Genomic DNA, 27,500 nt, shown 5'->3' on the forward strand with positions numbered 1-27,500 from the left:
GAACCTACTCGGTGGTTTGAAGGTTAACCTCTTGGGGAAAAGCAGCGATTCGCCTCGCGGTGCGTGCCTCCGCGGATCTAAACCCCCTCGATCGATGTGGGGCCAGAGGACCCCTTTTCCCCGTACGAAACTGTCAGCTCACCATGGGCTCGACGTCCGTGGGTCGGGGAGTTGAGCGCTTACGCGCGGCGGGACCTTATAACCTGCAGCGACTGAGGAGCGAAGATTTCCAGGGTGGGCCCCCGGGGATGCCATACCCCGAGCAGCCTGTCGGCCCCGCTCCTAGCACGCTGGCAAGCAATGGAGTCTTCCCCGCGGCAGCCACCGCCCTCGCCCTAGCCTCGCCGTCGGTCGATGAAGAACGTCGTTCGCCCTTCCTCTGCTCGGGATTTTGAAACGGCCTGGCCTTCGCCTACTCCGTCGGGCAACTGCCTTCCGCCAGCCCCTTCCCTCGAATCCCCTTCTTCCATTTTAGACCCGATCAGGGGATTGGTCAGCCCAGCCCTGGGGTAAGAAGAGGGGTTGGGGTCGGTTCGGCTTCGGGTGCCCCGCTCGGCCAAAGGTTCCCCTCGCTTTGGAAGCACGCGAGGTCGCGGAGGGTGTCGGGGTTATTTTCGGCTCCCTGGCTTCGCGGGAGCGGCCTTCGGCTAGGGCCGAGACCGTCCAGCCCGCGCAGATTTGGACCGGGGTCCGGGGCGAGTACCTGCCTCTCTCACGAAGGGAGTGTCACCGGTAAGAAGCCTCTTCCCACGTCTGCTTGCCGACTTACGCTCGCCCCGACGAGAGGCCCAACCGAAAGAGTGGAAAGGGGCAGAGATTTCCAGGGTCGCCCCACCAGGGATGCAATTCCCCAGTGCAGGCTGTCGGCCCTGCCCCGAACCTACTCGGTGGTTTGAAGGTTAACCTCTTGGGGAAAAGCAGCGATTCGCCTCGCGGTGCGTGCCTCCGCGGATCTAAACCCCCTCGATCGATGTGGGGCCAGAGGACCCCTTTTCCCCGTACGAAACGGCCGGCTCACCATGGGCTCGACATCCGTGGGTCGGAGAGTTGAGCGCTTACGCGCGGCGGGACCTTATAACCTGCAGCGGCTGAGGAGCGAAGATTTCCAGGGTGGGCCCCCGGGGATGCCATACCCCGAGCAGCCAGTCGGCCCCGCTCCTAGCGCGCTGACGAGCAATGGAGTCTTCCCCGCGGCAGCCACCGCCCTCGCCTCGCCGTCGGTCGATGAAGAGCCGAGTTCGCCCTCCTCTGCTCGGGACTCGGAAACGGCCTGGCCTTCGCCTACTCCGTCGGGCAACTGCCTTCCGCCAGCCCCTTCCCTCGAATCCCCTTCTTCCATTTTAGACCCGATCAGGGGATTGGTCAGCCCAGCCCTGGGGTAAGAAGAGGGGTTGGGGTCGGTTCGGCTTCCGGTGCCCCCGCTCGGCCAAAGGTCCCCTCGCTTTGGAAGCAGAGGGTGCCGGGGTTATTTTCGGCTTGACGCCTAGTCCGGCCCCTGCCGGTTCCCGTGGAGGCCCGCGGTCAAAACCAGCTCCCCGGCTGTCGGAGCCGGAGCCCCGCAGCCCGAGCGGACGCACCGAGTCCCTCATGTAAGGGATAGCCGCCCCTACGGAACGGCCCGGACTGGGACCAGGCACCCCCAGGCGCCGAAGGGGTGGGTCGGCCGTGTTGCCGAAGCTTAGCCGGCGCTGATGACCGCAGCCCCTAACGATGCCCACAGGCGGGGGAGCCAAGGAGAGCACTAGGAAGACGTGGCGGGGTCGGACGGCTCAATTTCCAGGGTGGGACCCCGGGGGTTCAGTACCCCGGGCATCCGGTCGGTTTCGCCGGCGCGACCCCAAGCCTTCCACGGCCCCCTTCGTGGGTGCAGGGATACCGAGCAGGGTGCAGGCTTAGACGCCAATTCCCCAGAAGTTTTAGGGATAGGGTTTGTCCGGGCGCCACCGCAGCGACAACCTCGCAAGAAGCTCTCTTCCACAAAAGCACGGGCAACGTTCGTGTGCGAGTGTTGGTCTCCCATGGTCTACCGACTCCCCCGGGCGGCCCAAGCGTTACGCCCACGGCCGGGCCCTCGAGCAGGCGCACCCCTGGTGCCTCTCGTAAGGGAAGGCTACGGTCCTCAACCCCTCGTATGGCGGGGAGGGCGCATTTGAAACGCTAAAGGACGAGCCCTGTTCGGGACCTGGCGGGGATCCGCGGATTGGCGAGAGGGATGGGTCTGCCGTTGGTCAGAGGGGACGCACCCCTGGGACGCAGTTTGGCATTAGCGACCGATGGCCCATCTACGACCATGTACTCCGGGAGCGCCAAGGAGGACGCGGGTGGGCTTTGGGGGCAGACTCAATTTCCAGGGTCTGGGCGCCGGGGGTGCAATACCCTTAAGCGCTCATGTCGGTTTCGTCTGCCGCCCGCCTCTGGCCCGGCTCCTAGTGACGGGTGCTGTGAACGTGCGATCGTGCTTGCGGTTGAAGAGTTCAAAGGCTACCGCTGGGGATAACACGCCCGGGGAATTTAGAAACCCCCCCTCCGCTACAATCTCTGCTTCTGCCGGACTCGGAGGGGAGCCGCCCCGGGGGCGACCGCTCCCTCTCCTCTTCCGCGGCGTGCCGCGCGCTTCGCCGTCAGCAGCGGAGCGAACCTTTTTCTCGGTCCGCAGCTCTTCAGGCGTAGGCGGGCAGCGCTAACAGGGTACACTGGGGACCACTCGACCGCAACCGCTCCTCCGACCGACGAGCATACCTACCGCGGATACGCCACGGTGGGTCTAAGCCTCGTCGCCGCCGCGAGGAGCAGGCGGGAGCCGTCCCTTTTCGTGCTGCGGAAATAAACCGTGGACACAGAGGTGTGTCTGCGCTCTCCGACCGGGCGGGGGGCGATTGGACTTGCCCGAGGGACACTAGGCGAGGCGCTGCCGCGGGAGCCGGAGCTCCGCGCTGGACGCTGCCGCCGCCGCCGCCGCCCCCCACCCACGGTACGGTGGAGTACGCCCGTTCCATACGCTTCGTAGCAAACCTCAGCCGAAGCAGAGAGTCCTACCGCTGTGGCAGGAGCGGGGCCGTGCGAGGACCACACTGGCACCGCGCTACACAACCTTAGGCAGAGGACGACAGCCGCTCACGGGGAGCGGGGGATTGATGCGCGACCAAGACTGAGGCTAAGGAACGCTTTACCATAAACCGGCCGGGGCCAATACCCCTGACCGAGCAAAGTGCCCTGCCCCGCCGGATCGCGCTGTGTCAGATCGATCAAAAGAGCGGAGAGCCGAGACTCTACCGCTGGGAGTTTGTGGAGAACGGCCTGGCTTGCGTCCCGTCCTCCCGCCCTCGACCTCACATGGCTAGCCTCACCCGCCGGGAGCCACCCCATTGGGGACCGTAGGGCGGAGAAGGGGTCTCCGCGTCCGGAATTTACTTGTGGAGAACGGCCTGGCTTACGTCCCGTCCTCCCGCCCTCGACCTCACATGGCTAGCCTCACCCGCCGGGCGCCACCCCATTGGGGACCGTAGGGCGGAGAAGGGGTCTCCGCGTCCGGAATTTACTTGTGGAGAACGGCCTGGCTTACGTCCCGTCCTCCCGCCCTCGACCTCACACGGCTAGCCTCACCCGCCGGGCGCCACCCCATTGGGGACCGTAGGGCGGAGAAGGGGTCTCCGCGTCCGGAATTTACTTGTGGAGAACGGCCTGGCTTACGTCCCGTCCTCCCGCCCTCGACCTCACATGGCTAGCCTCACCCGCCGGGCGCCACCCCATTGGGGACCGTAGGGCGGAGAAGGGGTCTCCGCGTCCGGAATTTACTTGTGGAGAACGGCCTGGCTTACGTCCCGTCCTCCCGCCCTCGACCTCACACGGCTAGCCTCACCCGCCGGGCGCCACCCCATTGGGGACCGTAGGGCGGAGAAGGGGTCTCCGCGTCCGGAATTTACTTGTGGAGAACGGCCTGGCTTACGTCCCGTCCTCCCGCCCTCGACCTCACATGGCTAGCCTCACCCGCCGGGCGCCACCCCATTGGGGACCGTAGGGCGGAGAAGGGTCTCCGCGTACGGAATTTCTTGTGGAGAACGGCCTGGCTTACGTCCCGTCCTCCCATGGCTAGCCTCACCCGCCGGGCGCCACCCCATTGGGGACCGTAGGGCGGAGAAGGGGTCTCCGCGTCCGGAATTTCTTGTGGAGAACGGCCTGGCTTACGTCCCGTCCTCCCGCCCTCGACCTCACATGGCTAGCCTACCCCGCCGGGCGCCGCTCCATTGGGGATACGGTACGGCAAAGCGCGACGCCGCACGATGCCAACACTTTGTGCAAAAACCTGGCAGAGTCGACCAAAACCTCGCTTCTTTGACCGGTATTTTTGATGCTTTTCTCTGCCGCCGAAGGTGCACTGAGGGTCGGATCGCCCAAAATTTTTACCGGTCGTTTTGGTCTGCGGTTCTTCCGAGAGGTGCCCGCCTGACAGTTCTTTTTCAGCAGCCTCCGAAAGGCCATCCAGCGGGCAAGCCAGGGGTTGGCAGCCGCCGGCGGTGAGCCTTCCCCGGCCGGGGCAGACGGCTCCGACCGCAAAATTTTTTCGACTTTCGCCGAGGCCAAAACCCCATGCACTTTTAAAGCCTGCCCGCAGCGCCGTCTCCTGTCAGACGTCCCTTGCCGCCTGCGGTGGTCCTCGCCCGGCAGAGAGAAGCCGGAGTCGCCCCCTCTCCGGTTCTTTTTCACCATTCCGGAGCTCTGAAATCTGCCGGACACCGAGTGACCGAGGACGCTTCCAGGAGGGCGGCAGCGAGAGGCAGAGTGCCACCGGTCGGGTCGCCGGTTCTCCCACACTTTGAAAATTTTTCGCTTGTTCTGGTGGGATGGAGAGAGAGCGTGGCTTATGCGCCCTCTGCCCCGCGGTCCGCCCTGGCTGGCCTTACGCCGGTGGTTCGCCAGGCCACCGGCACCTTGTACGGCGGGGACGGCGTGGCTTATGCGCCCGTCAACCCACCTACTCGCCCCGGCTAGCCTTTTACCCGGAGGGCGCCACGCTCCGGGTACCAGTGAGCGGCACGAACCCAGTCATACCATGCCGCTCACCTCGCGCCCTCTCCGGCCTCCGCCGCGGAGACCTCCCGCTAGGACCTGCGGGGGGCGATTTCTGCCAAAATCTACAAAGTCCCCGATGGTTAAGGACGTAGACTGTTGAGCGGGACCTACACACTCTTGTAGCCGATGGGGCTCGCCATTTCCCGCAGAAAATGGACCACCTCCCGCAGAGGAACATGAAATGCCCCTTCCCGCGGGACCCGAAGGACCGCTCTGTCCGAGCAGGCCTCCAGGACCACGGCACGCAAAAGCGACTCAGTCCCGCTGGCATTACGGATCTGACTTAGTGCAAAAACCAGGCAGAGTCGACCAAAACCTCCCTTCTTTGACCGGTGTTTTTGTTGCTTTTCTCTGCCGCCGAAGGTGCACTGAGGGTCGGATCGCCCAAAATTTTTACCGGTCGTTTTGGTCTGCGGTTCTTCCGAGAGGTGCCCGCCTGACAGTTCTTTTTCAGCAGCCTCCGAAAGGGCATCCAGCGGGCAAGCCAGGGGTTGGCAGCCGCCGGCGGTGAGCCTTCCCCGGCCGGGGCAGACAGCTCCGACCGCAAAATTTTTTCGACTTTCGCCGAGGCCAAAACCCCATGCACTTTTAAAGCCTGCCCGCAGCGCCGTCTCCTGGCAGACGTCCCTTGCCGCCTGCGGTGGTCCTCGCCCGGCAGAGAGAAGCCGGATTCGCCCTCTCACCGGTTCTTTTTCACCATTCCGGAGCTCTGAAATCTGCCGGACACCGAGTGACCGAGGACGCTTCCAGGAGGGCGGCAGCGAGAGGCAGAGTGCCACCGGTCGGGAAGCCGGTTCTCCCACACTTTGAAATTTTTTCGCTTGTTCTGGTGGGATGGAGAGAGAGCGTGGCTTATGCGCCCTCTGCCCCGCGGTACGCCCTTGGCTAGCCTTACGCCGGTGGTTCGCCAGGCCACCGGCACCTTGTACAGCGGGGACGGCGTGGCTTATGCGCCCTCTGCCCCGCGGTACGCCCTTGGCTAGCCTTACGCCGGTGGTTCGCCAGGCCACCGGCACCTTGTACGGCGGGGACGGCGTTGCTTATGCGCCCGTCAATCCACCTACTCGCCCCGGCTAGCCTTTTACCCGGAGGGCGCCACGCTCCGGGTAGCAGTGAGCGGCACGAGCCCAGTCATACCATGCCGCTCACCTCGCACCTTTTCCGGCCTCCGCCGCGGAGACCTCCCGCTCTGTTCTGCGGAGAGCGATTTTGGGCAAAATCTACAAAGTCCCCGATGGTTAAGGACGTAGACTGTTGAGCGGGACCTACACACTCTTGTAGCCGAAGGGGCTCGCCATTTCCCGCAGAAAATGGATCACCTCCCGCAGAGGAACATGAAATGCCCCTTCCCGCGGGACCCGAAGGACCACTCTGTCCGAGCAGGCTTCCAGGACCACGGCACGCAAGAGCGACTCAGTCCCGCTGGCATTACGGATCTGACTTAGTGCAAAAACCTGGCAGAGTCGACCAAAACTCCCCTTCTCTGACCGGTATTTTTGTTGCTTTTCTCTGCCGCCGAAGGTGCACTACGGGTCGGATCGCCCAAAATTTTTACCGGTCGTTTTGGTCTGCGGTTCTTCCGAGAGGTGCCCGCCTGACAGTTCTTTTTCAGCAGCCTCCGAAAGGCCATCCAGCGGGCAAGCCAGGGGTTGGCAGCCGCCGGAGGTGAGCCTTCCCCGGCCGGGGCAGACAGCTCCGACCGCATAATTTTTTCGACTTTCTCCGAGGCCAAAACCCCATGCACTTTTAAAGCCTGCCCGCAGCGCCGTCTCCTGTCAGACGTCCCCGCCGCCTGCGGTGGTCCTCGCCCGGCAGAGAGAAGCCGGAGTCGCCCTCTCTCCGGTTCTTTTTCACCATTCCGGAGCTCTTAAATCTGCCGTACTCCGAGTGACCGAGGACGCTTCCAGGACGGCGGCAGCGAGAGGCAGAGTGCAACCGGTCGGGAAGCCGGTTCTCCCACACTTTGAAAATTTTTCGCTTGTGCTGGTGGGATGGAGAGAGAGCGTGGCTTATGCGCCCTCTGCCCCGCGGTACGCCCTTGGCTAGCCTTACGCCGGTGGTTCGCCAGGCCACCGGCACCTTGTACGGCGGGGACGGCGTTGCTTATGCGCCCGTCATCCCACCTACTCGCCCCGGCTAGCCTTTTACCCGGAGGGCGCCACGCTCCGGGTAGCAGTGAGCGGCACGAGCCCAGTCATACCATGCCGCTCACCTCGCACCTTTTCCGGCCTCCGCCGCGGAGACCTCACGCTCTGTTCTGCGGAGAGCGATTTTGGGCAAAATCTACAAAGTCCCCGATGGTTAAGGACGTAGACTGTTGAGCGGGACCTACACACTCTTGTAGCCGAAGGGGCTCGCCATTTCCCGCAGAAAATGGATCACCTCCCGCAGAGGAACATGAAATGCCCCTTCCCGCGGGACCCGCAGGACCGCTCTGTCCGAGCAGGCCTCCAGGACCACGGCACGCAAAAGCGACTCAGTCCCGCTGGCATTACGGATCTGACTTAGTGCAAAAACCTGGCAGAGTCGACCAAAACTCCCCTTCTCTGACCGGTATTTTTGTTGCTTTTCTCTGCCGCCGAAGGTGCACTACGGGTCGGATCGCCCAAAATTTTTACCGGTCGTTTTGGTCTGCGGTTCTTCCGAGAGGTGCCCGCCTGACAGTTCTTTTTCAGAAGCCTCCGAAAGGGCATCCAGCGGGCAAGCCAGGGGTTGGCAGCCGCCGGCGGTGAGCCTTCCCCGGCCGGGGCAGACAGCTCCGACCGCATAATTTTTTCGACTTTTGCCGAGGCCAAAACCCCATGCACTTTTAAAGCCTGCCCGCAGCGCCGTCTCCTGTCAGACGTCCCCGCCGCCTGCGGTGGTCCTCGCCCGGCAGAGAGAAGCCGGAGTCGCCCTCTCTCCGGTTCTTTTTCACCATTCCGGAGCTCTTAAATCTGCCGTACTCCGAGTGACCGAGGACGCTTCCAGGAGGGCGGCAGCGAGAGGCAGAGTGCCACCGGTCGGGAAGCCGGTTCTCCCACACTTTGAAAATATTTCGCTTGTGCTGGTGGGATGGAGAGAGAGCGTGGCTTATGCGCCCTCTGCCCCGCGGTACGCCCTGGCTAGCCTTACGCCGGTGGTTCGCCAGGCCACCGGCACCTTGTACGGCGGGGACGGCGTTGCTTATGCGCCCGTCATCCCACCTACTCGCCCCGGCTAGCCTTTTACCCGGAGGGCGCCACGCTCCGGGTAGCAGTGAGCGGCACGAGCCCAGTCATACCATGCCGCTCACCTCGCACCTTTTCCGGCCTCCGCCGCGGAGACCTCACGCTCTGTTCTGCGGAGAGCGATTTTGGGCAAAATCTACAAAGTCCCCGATGGTTAAGGACGTAGACTGTTGAGCGGGACCTACACACTCTTGTAGCCGAAGGGGCTCGCCATTTCCCGCAGAAAATGGATCACCTCCCGCAGAGGAACATGAAATGCCCCTTCCCGCGGGACCCGCAGGACCGCTCTGTCCGAGCAGGCCTCCAGGACCACGGCACGCAAAAGCGACTCAGTCCCGCTGGCATTACGGATCTGACTTAGTGCAAAAACCTGGCAGAGTCGACCAAAACTCCCCTTCTCTGACCGGTATTTTTGTTGCTTTTCTCTGCCGCCGAAGGTGCACTACGGGTCGGATCGCCCAAAATTTTTACCGGTCGTTTTGGTCTGCGGTTCTTCCGAGAGGTGCCCGCCTGACAGTTCTTTTTCAGCAGCCTCCGAAAGGGCATCCAGCGGGCAAGCCAGGGGTTGGCAGCCGCCGGCGGTGAGCCTTCCCCGGCCGGGGCAGAAAGCTCCGACCGCATAATTTTTTCGACTTTCGCCGAGGCCAAAAGCCCAGGCACTTAGAAAGCCTGCCCGCAGCGCCGCCTCCTGTCAGAGGTCCCCGCCGCCTGCGGTGGTCCTCGCCCGGCAGAGAGAAGCCGGAGTCGCCCTCTCTCCGGTTCTTTTTCACCATTCCGGAGCTCTTAAATCTGCCGTACTCCGAGTGACCGAGGACGCTTCCAGGAGGGCGGCAGAGAGAGGCAGAGTGCCACCGGTCGGGAAGCCGGTTCTCCCACACTTTGAAAATTTTTCGCTTGTGCTGGTGGGATGGAGAGAGAGCGTGGCTTATGCGCCCTCTGCCCCGCGGTACGCCCTGGCTAGCCTTACGCCGGTGGTTCGCCAGGCCACCGGCACCTTGTACGGCGGGGACGGCGTTGCTTATGCGCCCGTCAACCCACCTACTCGCCCCGGCTAGCTTTTTACCCGGAGGGCGCCACGCTCCGGGTAGCAGTGAGCGGCACGAGCCCAGTCATACCATGCCGCTCACCTCGCACCTTTTCCGGCCTCCGCCGCGGAGACCTCACGCTCTGTTCTGCGGAGAGCGATTTTGGGCAAAATCTACAAAGTCCCCGATGGTTAAGGACGTAGACTGTTGAGCGGGACCTACACACTCTTGTAGCCGAAGGGGCTCGCCATTTCCCGCAGAAAATGGATCACCTCCCGCAGAGGAACATGAAATGCCCCTTCCCGCGGGACCCGAAGGACCGCTCTGTCCGAGCAGGCCTCCAGGACCACGGCACGCAAAAGCGACTCAGTCCCGCTGGCATTACGGATCTGACTTAGTGCAAAAACCTGGCAGAGTCGACCAAAACTCCCCTTCTCTGACCGGTATTTTTGCTGCTTTTCTCTGCCGCCGAAGGTGCACTACGTGTCGGATCGCCCAAAATTTTTACCGGTCGTTTTGGTCTGCGGTTCTTCCGAGAGGTGCCCGCCTGACAGTTCTTTTTCAGCAGCCTCCGAAAGGGCATCCAGCGGGCAAGCCAGGGGTTGGCAGCCGCCGGCGGTGAGCCTTCCCCGGCCAAGGCAGACAGCTCCGACCGCATAATTTTTTCGAACTTCTCCGAGGTCAAAATCCCAGGCACTCCGACGGAAGGTCCGCCGCGCGTCTCCCGTCTGACGTCCCCGCCGCTCGCGGTGGTCCTCGCCCGGCAGGGAGCTGCCGGATTCGCCCTCTTACCGGTTCTTTTTCACCTTTCCGGAGCTCTGATATCTGCCGCACACACAGTGACCGAGGACGCTTCCAGGAGGGCGGCAGCGAGAGGCAGAGTGCCACCGGGCGGGTCCTCGGTTCTCCCACACTTAGAAAATTTTTGCGCTTGTGCTGGTGCGAGGACGTAGGTCTTTCGACCGGGGCAAGCCTGGAGGGCGGTAGCCGGGATTGGCGCCCTATTCCCGGCTAGCTCTCGGAGGCTTCACCCGGTTGGAGGTTGGAGCTCCGACTTCCATGGGCATGTTCCTCACCGGGACCTACGACCAAGTGTGGCCGAGGGACAGTGACACATTCCCGTGTAGCCTGAGTGGCTGCTCCCGCTGAGCTACTTCCATGGGCACTATTCCTCCCCGGGACTTGCCGCCAAGTCTTGGCCGGGGGACAGTGACACATTGCCGGGTAGCCTGAGTGGCTGCTCCCGCTGAGCTCTTACTTCCATGGGCATGTTCCTCACCGGGACCAACTACCAAGTGTGGCCGGGTTTCGAGCTCCAAACTCGGCTTGCACTTGGTCGCTTGGGGGGTCCCCTCCGCTCCGGGAAGGGCGCCCTCCAGCGGGCAGACGAGGGTACTTCTAGTCTGCCCGAGCTCCATGGGGCCCCTCTCGCCCCTAGGCTCCCCGCCCAGGGTTCCAGGGTCCCGGATACAGCCACCCTGTCGAGTTCGGTATAGGGTACCGGGCCTGGCTGGAATCACGCCGGGATCGGTGAGACCTCCTCGGCCGCGGCTCAGCCTCCAAACTCCCTTTCGCGGTTCTCTTCCCTTCAACTTCCATGGGCATGTTCCACACCGGGACCTCCGACCAAGTGTGGCCGGGGAACAGTCACCCATGCCCGGGTAGCCTCAGCGGCTGCTCCCGCTGAGGTCAACTTGGAGGCTGGAGCTCCGACTTCCATGGGCACTATTCCTCCCCGGGACCTGCCGCCAAGTCTGGCCGGGGGACAGTGACACATTCCCGGGTAGCCCTGAGCGGCTGCTCCCGCTGAACTCTTACTTCCATGGGCATGTTCCTCATCAGGAACCAACGACCAAGTGTGGCCCATGGACAGTGACACATTCCCGGGTAGCCTCAGCAGCTGCTCCCGCTGAGCTACTTCCATGAGCACTATTCCTCCCCGGGACCTGCCGCCAAGTCTGGCCGGGGGACAGTGACACATTCCCGGGTAGCCTGAGCGGCTGCTCCCGCTGAGCTACTTCCATGGGCACTATTCCTCCCCGGGACTTGCCGCCAAGTCTTGGCCGGGGGACAGTGACACATTCCCGGGTAGCCTGAGTGGCTGCTCCCGCTGAGCTCTTACTTCCATGGGCATGTTCCTCACCGGGACATACTACCAAGTGTGGCCGGGTTTCGAGCTCCAAACTCGGCTTGCACTTGGTCGCTTGGGGGTCCCCTCCGCTCCGGGAAGGGCGCCCTCCAGCGGGCAGACGAGGGTACTTCTAGTCTGCCCGAGCTCCATGGGGCCCCTCTCGCCCCTAGGCTCCCCGCCCAGGGTTCCAGGGTCCCGGATACAGCCACCCTGCCGAGTTCGGTATAGGGTACCGGGCCTGGCTGGAATCACGCCGGGATCGGTGAGACCTCCTCGGCCGCGGCTCAGCCTCCAAACTCCCTTTCGCGGTTCTCTTCCCTTCAACTTCCATGGGCATGTTCCACACCGGGACCTCCGACCAAGTGTGGCCGGGGAACAGTCGCCCATGCCCGGGTAGCCTCAGCAAGTGCTCCCGCTGAGGTCAACTTGGAGGTTGGAGCTCCGACTTCCATGGGCACTGTTCCTCCCCGGGACCTGCCGCCAAGTCTGGCCGGGGGACAGTGACACATTCCCGGGTAGCTTGAGCGGCTTCTCCCGCTGAACTCTTACTTCCATGGGCATGTTCCTCATCAGGAACCAACGACCAAGTGTTGCCCAGGGACAGTGACACATTCCCGGGTAGCCTCAGCAGCTGCTCCCGCTGAGCTACTTCCATGAGCACTATTCCTCCCCGGGACCTGCCGCCAAGTCTGGCCGGGGGACAGTGACACATTCCCGGGTAGCCTCAGCAGCTGCTCCCGCTGAGCTACTTCCATGGGCACTATTCCTCCCCGGGACTTGCCGCCAAGTCTTGGCCGGGGGACAGTGACACATTGCCGGGTAGCCTGAGTGGCTGCTCCCGCTGAGCTCTTACTTCCATGGGCATGTTCCTCACCGGGACCAACTACCAAGTGTGGCCGGGTTTCGAGCTCCAAACTCGGCTTGCACTTGGTCGCTTGGGGGGTCCCCTCCGCTCCGGGAAGGGCGCCCTCCAGCGGGCAGACGAGGGTACTTCTAGTCTGCCCGAGCTCCATGGGGCCCCTCTCGCCCCTAGGCTCCCCGCCCAGGGTTCCAGGGTCCCGGATACAGCCACCCTGTCGAGTTCGGTATAGGGTACCGGGCCTGGCTGGAATCACGCCGGGATCGGTGAGACCTCCTCGGCCGCGGCTCAGCCTCCAAACTCCCTTTCGCGGTTCTCTTCCCTTCAACTTCCATGGGCATGTTCCACACCGGGACCTCCGACCAAGTGTGGCCGGGGAACAGTCACCCATGCCCGGGTAGCCTCAGCGGCTGCTCCCGCTGAGGTCAACTTGGAGGCTGGAGCTCCGACTTCCATGGGCACTATTCCTCCCCGGGACCTGCCGCCAAGTCTGGCCGGGGGACAGTGACACATTCCCGGGTAGCCCTGAGCGGCTGCTCCCGCTGAACTCTTACTTCCATGGGCATGTTCCTCATCAGGAACCAACGACCAAGTGTGGCCCAGGGACAGTGACACATTCCCGGGTAGCCTCAGCAGCTGCTCCCGCTGAGCTACTTCCATGAGCACTATTCCTCCCCGGGACCTGCCGCCAAGTCTGGCCGGGGGACAGTGACACATTCCCGGGTAGCCTGAGCGGCTGCTCCCGCTGAGCTACTTCCATGGGCACTATTCCTCCCCGGGACTTGCCGCCAAGTCTTGGCCGGGGGACAGTGACACATTCCCGGGTAGCCTGAGTGGCTGCTCCCGCTGAGCTCTTACTTCCATGGGCATGTTCCTCACCGGGACATACTACCAAGTGTGGCCGGGTTTCGAGCTCCAAACTCGGCTTGCACTTGGTCGCTTGGGGGTCCCCTCCGCTCCGGGAAGGGCGCCCTCCAGCGGGCAGACGAGGGTACTTCTAGTCTGCCCGAGCTCCATGGGGCCCCTCTCGCCCCTAGGCTCCCCGCCCAGGGTTCCAGGGTCCCGGATACAGCCACCCTGTAGAGTTCGGTATAGGGTACCGGGCCTGGCTGGAATCACGCCGGGATCGGTGAGACCTCCTCGGCCGCGGCTCAGCCTCCAAACTCCCTTTCGCGGTTCTCTTCCCTTCAACTTCCATGGGCATGTTCCACACCGGGACCTCCGACCAAGTGTGGCCGGGGAACAGTCACCCATGCCCGGGTAGCCTCAGCGGCTGCTCCCGCTTAGGTCAACTTGGAGGTTGGAGCTCCGACTTCCATGGGCACTATTCCTCCCCGGGACCTGCCGCCAAGTCTGGCCGAGGGACAGTGACACATTCCCGGGTAGCCTGAGCGGCTTCTCCCGCTGAACTCTTACTTCCATGGGCATGTTCCTCATCAGGAACCAACGACCAAGTGTGGCCCAGGGACAGTGACACATTTTTGGGTAGCCTCAGCAGCTGCTCCCGCTGAGCTACTTCCATGAGCACTATTCCTCCCCGGGACTTGCCGCCAAGTCTTGGCCGGGGGACAGTGACACATTCCCGGGTAGCCTGAGTGGCTGCTCCCGCTGAGCTACTTCCATGGGCACTATTCCTCCCCGGGACTTGCCGCCAAGTCTTGGCCGGGGGACAGTGACACATTCCCGGGTAGCCTGAGTGGCTGCTCCCGCTGAGCTCTTACTTCCATGGGCATGTTCCTCACCGGGACATACTACCAAGTGTGGCCGGGTTTCGAGCTCCAAACTCGGCTTGCACTTGGTCGCTTGGGGGGTCCCCTCCGCTCCGGGAAGGGCGCCCTCCAGCGGGCAGACGAGGGTACTTCTAGTCTGCCCGAGCTCCATGGGGCCCCTCTCGCCCCTAGGCTCCCCGCCCAGGGTTCCAGGGTCCCGGATACAGCCACCCTGTCGAGTTCGGTATAGGGTACCGGGCCTGGCTGGAATCACGCCGGGATCGGTGAGACCTCCTCGGCCGCGGCTCAGCCTCCAAACTCCCTTTCGCGGTTCTCTTCCCTTCAACTTCCATGGGCATGTTCCACACCGGGACCTCCGACCAAGTGTGGCCGGGGAACAGTCGCCCATGCCCGGGTAGCCTCAGCAAGTGCTCCCGCTGAGGTCAACTTGGAGGTTGGAGCTCCGACTTCCATGGGCACTGTTCCTCCCCGGGACCTGCCGCCAAGTCTGGCCGGGGGACAGTGACACATTCCCGGGTAGCTTGAGCGGCTTCTCCCGCTGAACTCTTACTTCCATGGGCATGTTCCTCATCAGGAACCAACGACCAAGTGTGGCCCAGGGACAGTGACACATTCCCGGGTAGCCTCAGCAGCTGCTCCCGCTGAGCTACTTCCATGAGCACTATTCCTCCCCGGGACTTGCCGCCAAGTCTTGGCCGGGGGACAGTGACACATTCCCGGGTAGCCTGAGTGGCTGCTCCCGCTGAGCTACTTCCATGGGCACTATTCCTCCCCGGGACTTGCCGCCAAGTCTTGGCCGGGGGACAGTGACACATTCCCGGGTAGCCTGAGTGGCTGCTCCCGCTGAGCTCTTACTTCCATGGGCATGTTCCTCACCGGGACATACTACCAAGTGTGGCCGGGTTTCGAGCTCCAAACTCGGCTTGCACTTGGTCGCTTGGGGGGTCCCCTCCGCTCCGGGAAGGGCGCCCTCCAGCGGGCAGACGAGGGTACTTCTAGTCTGCCCGAGCTCCATGGGGCCCCTCTCGCCCCTAGGCTCCCCGCCCAGGGTTCCAGGGTCCCGGATACAGCCACCCTGTCGAGTTCGGTATAGGGTACCGGGCCTGGCTGGAATCACGCCGGGATCGGTGAGACCTCCTCGGCCGCGGCTCAGCCTCCAAACTCCCTTTCGCGGTTCTCTTCCCTTCAACTTCCATGGGCATGTTCCACACCGGGACCTCCGACCAAGTGTGGCCGGGGAACAGTCGCCCATGCCCGGGTAGCCTCAGCAAGTGCTCCCGCTGAGGTCAACTTGGAGGTTGGAGCTCCGACTTCCATGGGCACTGTTCCTCCCCGGGACCTGCCGCCAAGTCTGGCCGGGGGACAGTGACACATTCCCGGGTAGCTTGAGCGGCTTCTCCCGCTGAACTCTTACTTCCATGGGCATGTTCCTCATCAGGAACCAACGACCAAGTGTGGCCCAGGGACAGTGACACATTTTTGGGTAGCCTCAGCAGCTGCTCCCGCTGAGCTACTTCCATGAGCACTATTCCTCCCCGGGACTTGCCGCCAAGTCTTGGCCGGGGGACAGTGACACATTCCCGGGTAGCCTGAGTGGCTGCTCCCGCTGAGCTACTTCCATGGGCACTATTCCTCCCCGGGACTTGCCGCCAAGTCTTGGCCGGGGGACAGTGACACATTCCCGGGTAGCCTGAGTGGCTGCTCCCGCTGAGCTCTTACTTCCATGGGCATGTTCCTCACCGGGACATACTACCAAGTGTGGCCGGGTTTCGAGCTCCAAACTCGGCTTGCACTTGGTCGCTTGGGGGGTCCCCTCCGCTCCGGGAAGGGCGCCCTCCAGCGGGCAGACGAGGGTACTTCTAGTCTGCCCGAGCTCCATGGGGCCCCTCTCGCCCCTAGGCTCCCCGCCCAGGGTTCCAGGGTCCCGGATAAAGCCACCCTGCCGAGTTCGGTATAGGGTACCGGGCCTGGCTGGAATCACGCCGGGATCGGTGAGACCTCCTCGGCCGCGGCTCAGCCTCCAAACTCCCTTTCGCGGTTCTCTTCCCTTCAACTTCCATGGGCATGTTCCACACCGGGACCTCCGACCAAGTGTGGCCGGGGAACAGTCGCCCATGCCCGGGTAGCCTCAGCAAGTGCTCCCGCTGAGGTCAACTTGGAGGTTGGAGCTCCGACTTCCATGGGCACTATTCCTCCCCGGGACCTGCCGCCAAGTCTGGCCGGGGGACAGTGACACATTCCCGGGTAGCCTGAGCGGCTTCTCCCGCTGAACTCTTACTTCCATGGGCATGTTCCTCATCAGGAACCAACGACCAAGTGTGGCCCAGGGACAGTGACACATTCCCGGGTAGCCTCAGCAGCTGCTCCCGCTGAGCTACTTCCATGAGCACTATTCCTCCCCGGGACCTGCCGCCAAGTCTGGCCGGGGGACAGTGACACATTCCCGGGTAGCCTGAGCGGCTGCTCCCGCTGAGCTACTTCCATGGGCACTATTCCTCCCCGGGACTTGCCGCCAAGTCTTGGCCGGGGGACAGTGACACATTCCCGGGTAGCCTGAGTGGCTGCTCCCGCTGAGCTCTTACTTCCATGGGCATGTTCCTCACCGGGACATACTACCAAGTGTGGCCGGGTTTCGAGCTCCAAACTCGGCTTGCACTTGGTCGCTTGGGGGGTCCCCTCCGCTCCGGGAAGGGCGCCCTCCAGCGGGCAGACGAGGGTACTTCTAGTCTGCCCGAGCTCCATGGGGCCCCTCTCGCCCCTAGGCTCCCGGCCCAGGGTTCCAGGGTCGCGGATCCAGCCACCATGCGGAGTTCGGTTTGGGTACCGGGCCTGGCAGAAATCACGCCGGGATCGGTGAGCCCTCCTCGGCCGCGGCTTCGCGCAAAAACTCCCTTTCGCGGTTCTCTTCACTTCAACTTCCATGGACACGTTCCACACTTGGACCTACGACCAAGTGTGCCCGGGGAACAGTAACCCATGCCCGGGCAGCCTCAGCAAGTGCTCCCGCTGAGGTCAATTTGGAGGTTTGAGCTCCGACTTCCATGGCCATGTTCCTCACCGGGACCTACGACCAAGCGTGGCCGGGTTTCGAGCTCCAAACTCGGCTTGCACTTTGTGGCCAAGGGGGTCCCCTCCGCTCCGGGAAGGGCGCCCTCCAGCTGGCAGACGAGGTTACTTCTAGTCTGCCCGAGCTCCATGGGGCATTATTCCTCCCCGGGACTTGCCGCCAAGTCTGGCCGGGGGACAGTGACACTTGGCCGGGTAGGCGAAGTGGCTTCTCCCGCTGACTTGCCCCTTTGGAAGTAGGAGCTCTTACTTCCATGGGCATTATACCTCTCGAAGACTTAGAGCCAAGTGAGCTCCTACTTCCATGGGCATTATTCCTCCCCGGGACTTGCCGCCAAGTCTGGCCGGGGGACAGTGACACTTGGCCGGGTAGGCGAAGTGGCTTCTCCCGCTGACTTGCCCCTTTGGAAGTAGGAGCTCCTACTTCCATGGGCATTATTCCTCCCCGGGACTTGCCGCCAAGTCTGGCCGGGGGACAGTGACACTTGGCCGGGTAGGCGAAGTGGCTTCTCCCGCTGACTTGCCCCTTTGGAAGTAGGAGCTCCTACTTCCATGGGCATTATTCCTCCCCGGGACTTGCCGCCAAGTCTGGCCGGGGGACAGTGACACTTGGCCGGGTAGGCGAAGTGGCTTCTCCCGCTGACTTGCCCCTTTGGAAGTAGGAGCTCTTACTTCCATGGGCATTATACCTCTCGAAGACTTAGAGCCAAGTGAGCTCCTACTTCCATGGGCATTATTCCTCCCCGGGACTTGCCGCCAAGTCTGGCCGGGGGACAGTGACACTTGGCCGGGTAAGCGAAGTGGCTTCTCCCGCTGACTTGCCCCTTTGGAAGTAGGAGCTCCTACTTCCATGGGCATTATTCCTCCCCGGGACTTGCCGCCAAGTCTGGCCGGGGGACAGTGACACTTGGCCGGGTAGGCGAAGTGGCTTCTCCCGCTGACTTGCCCCTTTGGAAGTAGGAGCTCCTACTTCCATGGGCATTATTCCTCCCCGGGACCTACTGCCAAGTGTGGCCGGGGGACAGTGACTCTTGGCCGGATAGGCCAAGTGGCTTCTCCCGCTGACTTGCCCCTTTGGAAGTAGGAGCTCCTACTTCCATGGGCATTATTCCTCCCCGGGACCTACTGCCAAGTGTGGCCGGGGAACAGTGACTCTTGGCCGGATAGGCCAAGTGGCTTCTCCCGCTGACTTGCCCCTTTGGAAGTAGGAGCTCTTACTTCCATGGGCATTATTCCTCCCCGGGACCTACTGCCAAGTGTGGCCGGGGAACAGTGACTCTTGGCCGGATAGGCCAAGTGGCTTCTCCCGCTGACTTGCCCCTTTGGAAGTAGGAGCTCTTACTTCCATGGTCATTATTCCTCCCCGGGACCTACTGCCAAGTGTAGCCGGGGAACAGTGACTCTTTGCCGGATAGGCCAAGTGGCTTCTCCCGCTGACTTGCCCCTTTGGAAGTAGGAGCTCCTACTTCCATGGGCATTATTCCTCCCCGGGACCTACTGCCAAGTGTGGCCGGGGAACAGTGACTCTTGGCCGGATAGGCCAAGTGGCTTCTCCCGCTGACTTGCCCCTTTGGAAGTAGGAGCTCTTACTTCCATGGGCATTATTCCTCCCCGGGACCTACTGCCAAGTGTGGCCGGGGAACAGTGACTCTTGGCCGGATAGGCCAAGTGGCTTCTCCCGCTGACTTGCCCCTTTGGAAGTAGGAGCTCTTACTTCCATGGTCATTATTCCTCCCCGGGACCTACTGCCAAGTGTAGCCGGGGAACAGTGACTCTTGGCCGGATAGGCCAAGTGGCTTCTCCCGCTGACTTGCCCCTTTGGAAGTAGGAGCTCCTACTTCCATGGGCATTATTCCTCCCCGGGACCTACTGCCAAGTGTGGCCGGGGAACAGTGACTCTTGGCCGGATAGGCCAAGTGGCTTCTCCCGCTTACTTTCCCCTTTGGAAGTAGGAGCTCCTACTTCCATGGGCATTATTCCTCCCCGGGACCTACTGCCAAGTGTGGCCGGGGAACAGTGACTCTTGGCCGGATAGGCCAAGTGGCTTCTCCCGCTGACTTGACCCTTTGGAAGTAGGAGCTCCTACTTCCATGGGCATTATTCCTCCCCGGGACCTCCTGCCAAGTGTGGCCGGGGAACAGTGACTCTTGGCCGGATAGGCCAAGTTGCTTCTCCCGCTGACTTGCCCCTTTGGAAGTAGGAGCTCCTACTTCCATGGGCACTATACCTCTCGGGGACTTAGAGCCAAGTGTCTTCACCCTTTGGAGGTAGTAGCTCCTACTTCCATGGGCATTATTCCTCCCCGGGACCTCCTGCCAAGTGTGGCCGGGGAACAGTGACTCTTGTTCGGATAGGCCAAGTGGCTTCTCCCGCTGACTTGCCCCTTTGGAAGTAGGAGCTCCTACTTCCATGGGCATTATTCCTCCCCGGGACCTACTGCCAAGTGTAGCCGGGGAACAGTGACTCTTTGCCGGATAGGCCAAGTGGCTTCTCCCGCTGACTTGCCCCTTTGGAAGTAGGAGCTCCTACTTCCATGGGCATTATTCCTCCCCGGGACCTACTGCCAAGTGTGGCCGGGGAACAGTGACTCTTGGCCGGATAGGCCAAGTGGCTTCTCCCGCTGACTTGCCCCTTTGGAAGTAGGAGCTCTTACTTCCATGGGCATTATTCCTCCCCGGGACCTACTGCCAAGTGTGGCCGGGGAACAGTGACTCTTGGCCGGATAGGCCAAGTGGCTTCTCCCGCTGACTTGCCCCTTTGGAAGTAGGAGCTCTTACTTCCATGGTCATTATTCCTCCCCGGGACCTACTGCCAAGTGTAGCCGGGGAACAGTGACTCTTGGCCGGATAGGCCAAGTGGCTTCTCCCGCTGACTTGCCCCTATGGAAGTAGGAGCTCTTACTTCCATGGGCATTATTCCTCCCCGGGACCTACTGCCAAGTGTGGCCGGGGAACAGTGACTCTTGGCCGGATAGGCCAAGTGGCTTCTCCCGCTGACTTGCCCCTTTGGAAGTAGGAGCTCTTACTTCCATGGTCATTATTCCTCCCCGGGACCTACTGCCAAGTGTGGCCGGGGAACAGTGACATGTGGCCGGATAGGCCAAGTGGCTTCTCCCGCTGACTTGCCCCTTTGGAAGTAGGAGCTCTTACTTCCATGGGCATTATTCCTCCCCGGGACCTACTGCCAAGTGTTGCCGGGGGACAGTGACATGTGGCCGGATAGCCCAAGTGGCTTCTCCCGCTGACTTGCCCCTTTGGAAGTAGGAGCTCCTACTTCCATGGGCATTATTCCTCCCCGGGACCTCCTGCCAAGTGTGGCCGGGGAACAGTGACTCTTGGCCGGATAGGCCAAGTGGCTTCTCCCGCTGACTTGCCCCTTTGGAAGTAGGAGCTCCTACTTCCATGGGCATTATTCCTCCCCGGGACCTACTGCCAAGTGTGGCCGGGGAACAGTGACTCTTGGCCGGATAGGCCAAGTGGCTTCTCCCGCTTACTTTCCCCTTTGGAAGTAGGAGCTCCTACTTCCATGGGCATTATTCCTCCCCGGGACCTACTGCCAAGTGTGGCCGGGGAACAGTGACTCTTGGCCGGATAGGCCAAGTGGCTTCTCCCGCTGACTTGACCCTTTGGAAGTAGGAGCTCCTACTTCCATGGGCATTATTCCTCCCCGGGACCTCCTGCCAAGTGTGGCCGGGGAACAGTGACTCTTGGCCGGATAGGCCAAGTTGCTTCTCCCGCTGACTTGCCCCTTTGGAAGTAGGAGCTCCTACTTCCATGGGCACTATACCTCTCGGGGACTTAGAGCCAAGTGTCTTCACCCTTTGGAGGTAGTAGCTCCTACTTCCATGGGCATTATTCCTCCCCGGGACCTCCTGCCAAGTGTGGCCGGGGAACAGTGACTCTTGTTCGGATAGGCCAAGTGGCTTCTCCCGCTGACTTGCCCCTTTGGAAGTAGGAGCTCCTACTTCCATGGGCATTATTCCTCCCCGGGACCTACTGCCAAGTGTGGCCGGGGAACAGTGACTCTTGGCCGGATAGGCCAAGTGGCTTCTCCCGCTGACTTGACCCTTTGGAAGTAGGAGCTCCTACTTCCATGGGCATTATTCCTCCCCGGGACCTACTGCCAAGTGTGGCCGGGGAACAGTGACTCTTGCCTGGGTAGGCCAAGTGGCTTCTCCCGCTGACTTGCCCCTTTGGAAGTAGGAGCTCCTACTTCCATGGGCATTATTCCTCCCCGGGACCTACTGCCAAGAGTGGCCGGGGGACAGTGACATGTGGCCGGATAGGCCAAGTGGCTTCTCCCGCTGACTTGCCCCTTTGGAAGTAGGAGCTCCTACTTCCATGGGCATTATTCCTCCCCGGGACCTACTGCCAAGTGTGGCCGGGGAACAGTGACTCTTGGCCGGATATGCCAAGTGGCTTCTCCCGCTGACTTGCCCCTTTGGAAGTAGGAGCTCCTACTTCCATGGGCATTATTCCTCCCCGGGACCTACTGCCAAGTGTGGCCGGGGAACAGTGACTCTTGGCCGGATAGGCCAAGTGGCTTCTCCCGCTGACTTGACCCTTTGGAAGTAGGAGCTCCTACTTCCATGGGCATTATTCCTCCCCGGGACCTACTGCCAAGTGTGGCCGGGGAACAGTGACTCTTGCCTGGGTAGGCCAAGTGGCTTCTCCCGCTGATTAGCCCCTTTGGAAGTAGGAGCTCCTACTTCCATGGGCATTATTCCTCCCCGGGACCTACTGCCAAGAGTGGCCGGGGGACAGTGACATGTGGCCGGATAGGCCAAGTGGCTTCTCCCGCTGACTTGCCCCTTTGGAAGTAGGAGCTCCTACTTCCATGGGCATTATTCCTCCCCGGGACCTACTGCCAAGTGTGGCCGGGGAACAGTGACTCTTGGCCGGATATGCCAAGTGGCTTCTCCCGCTGACTTGCCCCTTTGGAAGTAGGAGCTCCTACTTCCATGGGCATTATTCCTCTCCGGGACCTACTGCCAAGTGTGGCCGGGGAACAGTGACTCTTGGCCGGATAGGCCAAGTGGCTTCTCCCGCTGACTTGCCCCTTTGGAAGTAGGAGCTCTTACTTCCATGGGCACTATACCTCTCGGGGACTTAGAGCCAAGTGTCTTCACTCTTTGGAGGTAGTAGCTCCTACTTCCATGGGCATTATTCCTCCCCGGGACCTACTGCCAAGTGTGGCCGGGGGACAGTGACATGTGGCCGGATAGGCCAAGTGGCTTCTCCCGCTGACTTGCCCCTTTGGAAGTAGGAGCTCTTACTTCCATGGGCATTATTCCTCCCCGGGACCTACAGCCAAGTGTGGCCGGGGAACAGTGACTCTTGGACGGATAGGCCAAGTGGCTGCTCCCGCTGACTTGCCCCTTTGGAAGTAGGAGCTCCTACTTCCATGGGCATTATTCCTCCCCGGGACCTACTGCCAAGTGTGGCCGGGGAACAGTGACTCTTGGCCGGATAGGCCAAGTGGCTGCTCCCGCTGACTTGCCCCTTTGGAAGTAGGAGCTCTTACTTCCATGGGCATTATTCCTCCCCGGGACCTACTGCCAAGTGTGGCCGGGGGACAGTGACATGTGGCCGGTTAGGCCAAGTGGCTTCTCCCGCTGACTTGCCCCTTTGGAAGTAGGAGCTCTTACTTCCATGGGCATTATTCCTCCCCGGGACCTACTGCCAAGTGTGGCCGGGGGACAGTGACATGTGGCCGGATAGCCCAAGTGGCTTCTCCCGCTGACTTGCCCCTTTGGAAGTAGGAGCTCCTACTTCCATGGGCATTATTCCTCCCCGGGACCTACTGCCAAGTGTGGCCGGGGAACAGTGACTCTTGGCCGGATAGGCCAAGTGGCTTCTCCCGCTGACTTGCCCCTTTGGAAGTAGGAGCTCTTACTCCCATGGGCAGTATACCTCTCGGGGACTTAGAGCCAAGTGTCTTCACCCTTTGGAGGTGGTAGCTCCTACTTCCATGGGCATTATTCCTCCCCGGGACCTACTGCCAAGTGTGGCCGGGGGACAGTGACTCTTGGCCGGATAGAACTAGTGGCTTCTCCCGCTGACTTGCCCCTTTGGAAGTAGGAGCTCCTACTTCCATGGGCATTATTCCTCCCCGGGACCTACAGCCAAGTGTGGCCGGGGAACAGTGACTCTTGGACGGATAGGCCAAGTGGCTGCTCCCGCTGACTTGCCCCTTTGGAAGTAGGAGCTCCTACTTCCATGGGCATTATTCCTCCCCGGGACCTACTGCCAAGTGTGGCCGGGGAACAGTGACTCTTGGCCGGATAGGCCAAGTGGCTGCTCCCGCTGACTTGCCCCTTTGGAAGTAGGAGCTCTTACTTCCATGGGCATTATTCCTCCCCGGGACCTACTGCCAAGTGTGGCCGGGGGACAGTGACATGTGGCCGGTTAGGCCAAGTGGCTTCTCCCGCTGACTTGCCCCTTTGGAAGTAGGAGCTCTTACTTCCATGGGCATTATTCCTCCCCGGGACCTACTGCCAAGTGTGGCCGGGGGACAGTGACATGTGGCCGGATAGCCCAAGTGGCTTCTCCCGCTGACTTGCCCCTTTGGAAGTAGGAGCTCCTACTTCCATGGGCATTATTCCTCCCCGGGACCTACTGCCAAGTGTGGCCGGGGAACAGTGACTCTTGGCCGGATAGGCCAAGTGGCTTCTCCCGCTGACTTGCCCCTTTGGAAGTAGGAGCTCTTACTCCCATGGGCAGTATACCTCTCGGGGACTTAGAGCCAAGTGTCTTCACCCTTTGGAGGTGGTAGCTCCTACTTCCATGGGCATTATTCCTCCCCGGGACCTACTGCCAAGTGTTGCCGGGGAACAGTGACTCTTGGCCGGATAGAACTAGTGGCTTCTCCCGCTGACTTGCCCCTTTGGAAGTAGGAGCTCCTACTTCCATGGGCATTATTCCTCCCCGGGACCTACAGCCAAGCTTGGCCGGGGGACAGTGACATGTGGCCGGATAGGCCAAGTGGCTTCTCCCGCTGACTTGCCCCTTTGGAAGTAGGAGCTCTTACTTCCATGGGCATTATTCCTCCCCGGGACCTACTGCCAAGTGTGGCCGGGGAACAGTGACTCTTGGCCGGATAGGCCAAGTGGCTTCTCCCGCTGACTTGCCCCTTTGGAGGTAGGAGCTCCTACTTCCATGGGCATTATTCCTCCCCGGGACCTACTGCCAAGTGTGGCCGGGGAACAGTGACTCTTGGCCGGGTAGGCCAAGTGGCTTCTCCCGCTGACTTGCCCCTTTGGAAGTAGGAGCTCCTAATTCCATGGGCATTATTCCTCCCCGGGACCTACTGCCAAGTGTGGCCGGGGAACAGTGACTCTTGGCCGGATAGGCCAAGTGGCTTCTCCCGCTGACTTGCCCCTTTGGAAGTAGGAGCTCCTACTTCCATGGGCATTATTCCTCCCCGGGACCTACTGCCAAGTGTAGCCGGGGAACAGTGACTCTTGGCCGGATAGAACTAGTGGCTTCTCCCGCTGACTTGCCCCTTTGGAAGTAGGAGCTCCTACTTCCATGGGCATTATTCCTCCCCGGGACCTACTGCCAAGAGTGGCCGGGGAACAGTGACTCTTGGCCGGATAGGCCAAGTGGCTTCTCCCGCTGACTTGCCCCTTTGGAAGTAGGAGCTCCTACTTCCATGGGCATTATTCCTCCCCGGGACCTACTGCCAAGTGTGGCCGGGGAACAGTGACTCTTGGCCGGATAGGCCAAGTGGCTTCTCCCGCCGACTTGCCCCTTTGGAAGTAGGAGCTCCCACTTCCATGGGCATTATTCCTCCCCGGGACATACTGCCAAGTGTGGCCGGGGAACAGTGACTCTTGGCCGGATAGTCCAAGTGGCTTCTCCCGCTGACTTGCCCCTTTGGAAGTAGGAGCTCCTACTTCCATGGGCATTATTCCTCCCCGGGACCTACAGCCAAGAGTGGCCGGGGGACAGTGACATGTGGCCGGATAGGCCAAGTGGCTTCTCCCGCTGACTTGCCCCTTTGGAAGTTGGAGCTCCTACTTCCATGGGCATTATTCCTCCCCGGGACCTACTGCCAAGTGTGGCCGGGGAACAGTGACTCTTGGCCGGATAGGCCAAGTGGCTTCTCCCGCTGACTTGCCCCTATGGAAGTAGGAGCTCTTACTTCCATGGGCATTATTCCTCCCCGGGACCTACTGCCAAGTGTGGCCGGGGAACAGTGACTCTTGGCCGGATAGGCCAAGTGGCTTCTCCCGCTGACTTGCCCCTTTGGAAGTAGGAGCTCTCACTTCCATGGGCAGTATACCTCTCGGGGACTTAGAGCCAAGTGTCTTCACCCTTTGGAGGTAGGAGCTCTTACTTCCATGGGCATTATTCCTCTCCGGGACCTACAGCCAAGTGTGGCCGGGGAACAGTGACACTTGGCCGGATAGGCCAAGTGGCTGCTCCCGCTGACTTGCCCCTATGGAAGTAGGAGCTCTTACTTCCATGGGCATTATTCCTCCCCGGGACCTACTGCCAAGTGTGGCCGGGGAACAGTGACTCTTGGCCGGGTAGGCCAAGTGGCTTCTCCCGCTGACTTGCCCCTTTGGAAGTAGGAGCTCTTACTCCCATGGGCAGTATACCTCTCGGGGACTTAGAGCCAAGTGTCTTCACCCTTTGGAGGTAGTAGCTCCTACTTCCATGGGCATTATTCCTCCCCGGGACCTACTGCCAAGTGTAGCCGGGGAACAGTGACTCTTGGCCGGATAGAACTAGTGGCTTCTCCCGCTGACTTGCCCCTTTGGAAGTAGGAGCTCCTACTTCCATGGGCATTATTCCTCCCCGGGACCTACTGCCAAGAGTGGCCGGGGAACAGTGACTCTTGGCCGGGTAGGCCAAGTGGCTTCTCCCGCTGACTTGCCCCTTTGGAAGTAGGAGCTCCTACTTCCATGGGCATTATTCCTCCCCGGGACCTACTGCCAAGTAAGGCCGGGGAACAGTGACTCTTGGCCGGATAGAACTAGTGGCTTCTTCCGCTGACTTGCCCCTTTGGAAGTAGGAGCTCCTACTTCCATGGGCATTATTCCTCCCCGGGACCTACAGCCAAGCTTGGCCGGGGGACAGTGACATGTGGCCGGATAGGCCAAGTGGCTTCTCCCGCTGACTTGCCCCTTTGGAGGTAGGAGCTCTTACTTCCATGGGCATTATTCCTCTCCGGGACCTACAGCCAAGTGTGGCCGGGGAACAGTGAAACTTGGCCGGATAGGCCAAGTGGCTGCTCCCGCTGACTTGCCCCTTAGGAAGTAGGAGCTCCTACTTCCATGGGCATTATTCCTCCCCGGGACCTATAGCCAAGTGTGGACGGGGGACAGTGACATGTGGCCGGATAGGCCGAGCGGCTTCTCCCGCTGACGTCATCGCTTTGGAAGTAGGAGCTCCTACTTCCATGGGCTTGTTCCTCCCCGGGACTTGCCGCCAAGTCTGGCCGGGGGACAGTGACATGTGGCCGGATAGGCCAACTGGCTGCTCCCGCTGAGCCCCTACTTCCATGGGCTTGTTCGTCCCCCGGGACTTGCCGCCAAGTCTGGCCGGGGAACAGTGACATGCCGCCGGATACGGCCGAGCGGCTGCTCCCGCTGACGTCATCGCTTTGGAAGTAGGAGCTCCTACTTCCATGGGCTTGTTCCTCCCCGGGACCTGCCGCCAAGTCTGGCCGGGGGACAGTGACATGTGGCCGGATAGGCCAACTGGCTGCTCCCGCTGAGCCCCTACTTCCATGGGCTTGTTCGTCCCCCGGGACTTGCCGCCAAGTCTGGCCGGGGAACAGTGACATGCCGCCGGATACGGCCGAGCGGCTGCTCCCGCTGACGTCATCGCTTTGGAAGTAGGAGCTCCTACTTCCATGGGCTTGTTCCTCCCCGGGACCTGCCGCCAAGTCTGGCCGGGGGACAGTGACATGTGGCCGGATAGGCCAACTGGCTGCTCCCGCTGAGCCCCTACTTCCATGGGCTTGTTCGTCCCCCGGGACTTGCCGCCAAGTCTGGCCGGGGAACAGTGACATGCCGCCGGATACGGCCGAGCGGCTGCTCCCGCTGACGTCATCGCTTTGGAAGTAGGAGCTCCTACTTCCATGGGCTTGTTCCTCCCCGGGACTTGCCGCCAAGTCTGGCCGGGGGACAGTGACATGTGGCCGGATAGGCCAACTGGCTGCTCCCGCTGAGCCCCTACTTCCATGGGCTTGTTCGTCCCCGGGACTTGCCGCCAAGTCTGGCCGGGGAACAGTGACATGCCGCCGGATACGGCCGAGCGGCTGCTCCCGCTGACGTCATCACTTTGGAAGTCGGAGCTCCTACTTCCATGGGCTTGTTCCTCCCCGGGACTTGCCGCCAAGTCTGGCCGGGGGACAGTGACATGTGGCCGGATAGGCCAACTGGCTGCTCCCGCTGAG

This window comes from Engystomops pustulosus, unplaced genomic scaffold (genome assembly GCF_040894005.1).
Source record: "Engystomops pustulosus unplaced genomic scaffold, aEngPut4.maternal MAT_SCAFFOLD_144, whole genome shotgun sequence".
NCBI lineage: Eukaryota > Metazoa > Chordata > Amphibia > Anura > Leptodactylidae > Engystomops > Engystomops pustulosus.